Raw genomic sequence first — 6,981 nt, forward strand, 5'->3', positions numbered from 1 at the left:
GAATCAGAAGAACTGAAAAACAGCAGGACCTTTTTTAAATGGTGCAGTTTGTAGTAAACCAGTTTGTATGTGACAGTCACATGTTCAACTATCCCTTTAACATACAAGGGACATGTATGAATGTAATGAGAGGTACGATGGAAGGTGGGGTGTATTTTCAAATTTCCCATAGCAAGGTTTTCACAGCATAACATGTCACAGAGTCATTTAACATATACGTATAGAAGTAGACAAAATATGAGAGTGCATTACAATCTTTAACCAGCTCCTATATCTAAGATCTGTTAATGGACTTTCTGCAGAAAGACTTGAACAATATGGTTCATCTCAGAAAATTGTCCGTTTCCCTTCCCCCTTTCCTTGACCCGTACAGTTTCTTGGTTTCTTCTTCTGTTTGTCTTTCACTGTTCAACCCATCCCCTCTGCTTCATCAGCTCCTTTTACTCCCCTCTATCCCGCTCCCAATCCCTCCATCAACCCCTCCACTCTCTCTCTCTACCACCCCGTGGCCAAACACACTGACCTAGACTCCCCAGCCTGCTTTGATGTGAGCGATGTGACCCCTGCGCTCCAGATGCCCCTACACCGCCAGTCTTATCCTCTCCGAGAGCCGGCACAGCCCACAGAGAGGGCCAGTCATTAACCCCATACAACCCGGGCCTCCCATCCACTGCTTAAACACATGATGTATCACAACACCCACCCCCATGCATCTCCCTCGGATTCACCCAAACATGCATGCGTGGGCGAGGGGACGATGATGCAATAGGCTCTTTAAACATTTAAAGAACGGGTCAGCTTTTCAAAGGGAGGAGCGGGAACCTTTGGCCACCGCTTCAGTTATCATAGTCAGCGGTTGAAAGTCTGGTGATATGTCAGAAGGAAAACAAATGAATGTCTAATGAAGGGAAAGCCTGGATGATGAATGAAACTTCACACAGGTACATTTTTGGTTTATTTGGATTATGAGTGTATATCTTTGCCATACTTGGAATGATAGGGATAGATAGGATGAAAAGAACTGGGGGGTTTTTTCAATTAAGTGATTGAATTTGATAAAATGTAGGAAAAGTATGCATCTTAGGAAACTGATTACTGCAAAATGTTGACATTTAAATGTAAACTGAACAACACTGAATTCCTTCCTACAACATCAAGAATCAGCAGAAAGAAAATTAAAACATGTCATCTCAGAGTAATGATGAGTCATGATCTCAGTCAACCTTAAATCTGAAACCTAAACAAATCGTAGTCTGGGTGCCCCACATGACAAAGGAGAAGAGTGCAAGAACAAGAGCATTCCTAGGGGCAGAAAAACGAGGGAGGGGATTACTTTATTAAGATGTACTGAAACACAGATCACCACAGATGGATGAGCGCCTCGAACAAAGAGGGGTTTCAGAAAATCAAATCCATCTCATGCAGGAGTCACAAACATCTGTTTGAAAAGTCAAAGTAATACAACTATAGGTCTTTCATTAGAAACTGGGAGCCCCCTTTTGAAAACCTTTAGATAACAGGATAAGGCATCAATGTCAGACTCATTCTTAGCTTCAAAAGACAAAAGACTGTAACGGACAAAGAGGTGATTTCTTCTTATAACCACTGATTGTGATTCTCCACGCTGTTCTAATAGAGAGGTGCCATTCTTGGCCTCAATCGACAGAACATCTGGACCGTCCTCACAAGGAGGCAAACGCTAATATTGCTCTTGCTGAGAGATAAAATAAAGTCGTTTCTTGACACGTTCCCAGGACAGATGTTTGATTCCTGGCCTGACGCTTGTTGAGGGATAGAAGTGGAAGACGGTCTGGAATTAGGGGAGTCCTCCATCAGATAACACATTTTCTGGTTCATGTAAAACTGCCCACCACATCAACGGAGGCATGCATCACCATGATGGGAAATCTACGACTGTGCACGGCGGACAGTTTTTACCTCCACGGCTTGGGACAGGAGCGCTGAAATGGGAGCACAGACCTTTCCATCTCCCACCATTCAGTCTTTCAGCACCACTCCTGGCCAGAGTCTTTAAAAGAGAGTGGGAGGAGAAGGGGGAGGGCAAGGAGGGTCCTGGGGAAGAGGCAGACAGGGATGTGGCAGTGTTGGTAGGGTGAGAACGAGAGAGAGTCTCAGAGCAAAGCTGCAAAAGCTGGTAAGTTTGAACAGGAACTGCTGCCTGTGCAGTTTTGTACATTCTGGATCTGCATGTTTGAGTTAAATATTTCTACTTAATGTTAAATCTTAAAACCAATGGTCAATTTTTCCAGATGATAAAATCATTCAGCTATGGTCAAGGTGTTCCTCATGGTCAATAACAGGCTCCCTGCTCTTAACAACATAAATTACATTTATAAATGTATTCATGTAATATCCATTTCACACAGAACACTTAAACCTACATCTTTATGCTGATGACACCATCTTGTATGTTGCAAAGTGTTGTATGTTGAACCGGGTCCTCTACAGCTCAGAGATTGGTTTTAACTGCTACACCTCTCTTCTCAAGGTTAAGGTTTTGAATGACAAGACAAAATGTATAAATTTAAAAAAATAAGTTGGATTTAATGAGATATCCTGTAAACTCAAGATATGATCATTACTCTTTAAACACTGGATGATATTTAATATAATTACATTTAATTTACCACACAAATGATCTAAAAAGTTGGATGGTAATCATCATCTAAAAGGAATCAGCACTCCGATCTTATAATCTGTTCCCGGGAATGGCCATGACACCTTCAAAGTTCCACATACTAATGAGGATAAACACTGATCTTGTTATGCACCCTTCAGCAGAACTGAACTGCAAAGTGGATTGACATGAGAGCCATTAATTCTGTTCTGTTTTCCAATATTTTTATTTTTATAACGGTGATTTAGTGAGTGATATTGAGCGATTGTTTCAATACCTGATCTTAATCTGAATGATCAAGATCCCTGAATTGGTAAAGTTGAACTCACTAACAACATGACAGAGTTATGAAGACCGAAATGAAAGAGAAGAAAAGGGACAGAGTCTCAATTCACCGACATTTGACAAGAAACAGATGATAATGATGAGAAAAACGTTCTTTTTATCTTGGGAAATTATTTAGAATTCCTGTGTGATTGTGAGCCAAAACAATTTTCAGCAATGGAGGAAAAGTCTTTCCATGACAGGTAAATTATGACTGTTCAACAATTCTTATCCCAAAAGCCAGTTCAGTTGAGTGAAAAATTGTGCCGTACCAACCCTGCTATCCAGTTTAGTGCAAAGAACACACATCTATTCATCAATTACAGAAATGCATCTCTGCATAGAGACACTTTTTAATCATAGCCCACATTAATCAGGATTTGATTTTAACATTATATTTTCATCAGATAAAAAAAGGATTCACTCTGCCGCAATGACAGACCATTTTTAACCAAAGGCTGCTCTCAACTGTAGCTCTCCATGGAAGATAACCAAGACTGAGTGAAATTATAGCATTTGCTCAGTAAAACCATCATATCAGATTTGAATGGATGGTTAAGAAGTGCCATCCATCCTTGTCACGGGGAGACTGGGCAGGGTAGACCATAAGCGTTTCAATGTCAGAGCAGGGCCCAGCTGCAAAATGGCCTCCAGAGTTTCTCATAATTAGAGCTGATAAGGCACCACAGCCAGGCTCTCTCCATTCCTCACTCAGTCTGTGGGAATTACAGGTACAGACTGTCAGTAGAAAGCAATCCTTCCTCTGTTCCACCTGGGTAGATTCCCCATATGGAACACATTTGGATTCGTGTCAGTCCTGTGAGATCCTGCTGGTTTGTTTCAATATAAACATCTCTATCCGCTTTGACCTGGGAAGATCTCTACACTGCAGTCGCAGGTTACACTGCAGTCACAAAAAAACCAGATGTAACACTTTCAAAGGAAATAAAAGACCAAAACTCTTACAGTAGCTGATAAAGAGGAAATCAGGACATTTTAATGATTCATTTGTTGAATTAGAAAATACCATAAATGAAATTAATCACAACCTTCTTTTTCATAGGTTTGACCACTGTTTTCATTGAGGTAATTACTAGAACCTGGAAAAGCTGCAGCATTGCTAAAACAATTCAACTATTGTCAGAGTGAGATGATCAGATATCGCACAACTTTCATTGTTCACCTTTGACCTGCAACACTTTCCATAGCTATGCCTACAAACAATAAAGGATTATATCAAGACGTCACATGATACAAGTTTTTGTTTTGTTGAAGTTGTCGCTCACCAGGCTGTCGTTTGTAATCTCTTATATTGTTGACCACATATATCCATCCATTAATTCATCCACCCGTCCTTCCATCCTTCCTTCCATCTGTTATCTATGCCACTTTTTCTTTGAGGCTCAATTAAAAATGATCAAATAAACACACATATATAAACTTGGATGGTTTAATCTTCATCCAAATTATCAAAAATATTCCAGTTTATTTTTCAGTTACTGGGTTAATTTAGACCGAACCCACGGCCACATAGTACATTTTCATATCGATTTTGCGATCTTGGTGAAACAAGGTCGCGTGAACACTGATCACACCTAATCCAATACCAGCAGGACGTCAGTGGGCGTGAATAACCTGGTCGTACAAAGCTGTCGATTGAGCAGCGCTGCAACAGGAGTGTACCACACCCTCTCATGCAAAAACCGTGCTGCACATTAAGCGCCAGCTATGGGATACCCCTGCCCACGATGGCAGCCCTGGCTCTATATGAGTACTCGGCAGGGAGCTCTGTAACTGCTGGGGGGATCAATACCATGCCTACAGAGTAACTGAACCCAGGGGTAGAGAGGCAACAGCCCCCCCCCCGACCCATCTGTGCCTTCGGAGACGGAGTGCCAACACAGCAGGTCAATACGTCTAGAGGCAGCAGTATGGGGCCATCACATTTTGGGACAGCGAGTTGACCTATCATGCGTGTCACAGCTAGTCTCCTGGTGATTTTGTCAAAGTGGCAACTTTTAATCCTGTCAAATCTTTCAGATCCTGAATTATATCTTTATTTGAAATGAAATTTGTCCTTTGATTATAGTTTCAGAGACATTTTCTCTTCTTTCATCCCTTGAATTTATTAAATATTACATGCCATTAAAATTCCATTGATTTAAATGCTTCAACTTGATTATATCGTCTTTAATGGTGTCAACAGTGTAACTATTACATTACAAGCGATGGTGGAGTCTCTTATGGGATTACAACAGTTTTGCTTTGGAAACGTAAAGAGAGCTGACTTGAGCAGAGAATATCAGAGATATCGGCTTTTTCTATTAACACCAGTTCCAGATCAATGAACGTTACTCTCTTGAGGCACTCTTAGCGGTCTGCGGCAGGGTATCGATCTCCCTAAATGCAGGTGTCTGCATGTTGCTCTTCGAGAGACACTGTGGCCTGTCTGTGTGCCAGTAAGTAGCCCCCCCATACCCCCCCACCCCTTTTGCCCTAAGCTTTCACTCCCCGTCTCTCTCTCTCTCTTTCTCGCCACCCAGGCTAAGCAGCCAGCGTAGCGCCTCCGCAGAGGCCGATGTGTGACTTGATGCCATCAATAAAACCATCATCCGAGATGGACTTCCATCGTGCCCCGCACAGTTACCCAGGCCCTCTGCAATGAATCACCTTGATAGAGGCAGGCCCTCGAGGAGACAAACACTCAATATCTCACCAGTAGGTTTTCTCAGATCCATACCAGTTCATGTTTCTGCTTTTCTTTCTGTTTTTTCCCCCCCTCTACTTTGTACTCTAGGTCTTTGGGGCTCTGGGTTAGTCAGCAGCAGCACTCACCACAGAAGGGCAGAGCGAGTTTAAAAATGGCTGAGGTTAAAAGTGAGCCGTGGATGAATGACAGGTAAAAGTCACGCAGAGATGATTTATTCTAAAGTGGAATAAAATGTGGATGCAGAAGTTGTTGCATTGAGAAATGTCTGAAAAGTGGAACAGCTGAATCAGGGATGTTAGAGCAGTAGGAAGTTCAGAGCTGAAAAAGGTGCACTGCAGGAAGACTGAGACTTGGCTGCAGACGTTTGTGTCTGTGAATCAGCTGTTCTGTTTTTATCTTTCTCCTGACAGGTTGTTTGGTTTGTGTAACAGCTTATTATCTACACACGTGACAAAAGGTCACACTTTTGTAAGTGTGTGTGTGGGTGGGTGTACTTACATCTTTGTGAGGACATTTTTGAGCATATAGACCCAACGCTGTGAGGACATTTTGACCAGTTCTCACTTATTTAAAAAGACTTAGTTCTTATGTTAAGGTGAGGATTAGGAGGGTTAGGGTTAGACATTTGTGATGGTTAAGATTATATTATGGGGCTAGGAACGACATTATGCCATTGTGTGCCCTCACTAAGATAGAAGTTCGACGTAGTGTGTGTGTGTGTGTGAGAGCGAGGCTGTGATATCATGTAGGTGGTCTTCTTTCTCACACTTGAAAAACAAACTACCACACCAGGTCTTTGGCTCTTTCGCAGGATCAGACCTTAGCCAATGAAAAAACATTGTTCACAGCACTTTCACAGGATCAAGCATAAAGATGACACTTACAAATTTTTTTTTTCTATTGCTGAGTATAGATACAAATCAAAATTAGGGAAAAAGCAAGCACCTCTTTTGTCGGTTAATTTCCAAGTTGAAAGCTTTGCTCAACACTTGACATGTGACAGTAACAGTATGGAAGACACCCCGTGGTCTCATATCTAAACGGAGTGCTTTATCACGACGGATGAGTCTGAAGGGACACTAAATGGCTGATAGGACAACAGACAGACACCAGCCATGATAGCAAAGTCTTTAAAATGCTGCTCACACACGACTGTAATCTCTAAGTGTCATTTACATTATAATCTATACTGGCCTTGGTGATACATGAGTCACTGGTTTTCACGCTGCAAGTGACCAAAGAAGAAACCGCTGGAGTCTCTTGGAAGAAACGTGAAAAATTAAGTGCAGCAAATGTGGAATTTGGTGAC

This window comes from Paralichthys olivaceus, chromosome 18, assembly GCF_024713975.1.
Source record: "Paralichthys olivaceus isolate ysfri-2021 chromosome 18, ASM2471397v2, whole genome shotgun sequence".
Classification (NCBI taxonomy): Eukaryota; Metazoa; Chordata; class Actinopteri; order Pleuronectiformes; family Paralichthyidae; genus Paralichthys; species Paralichthys olivaceus.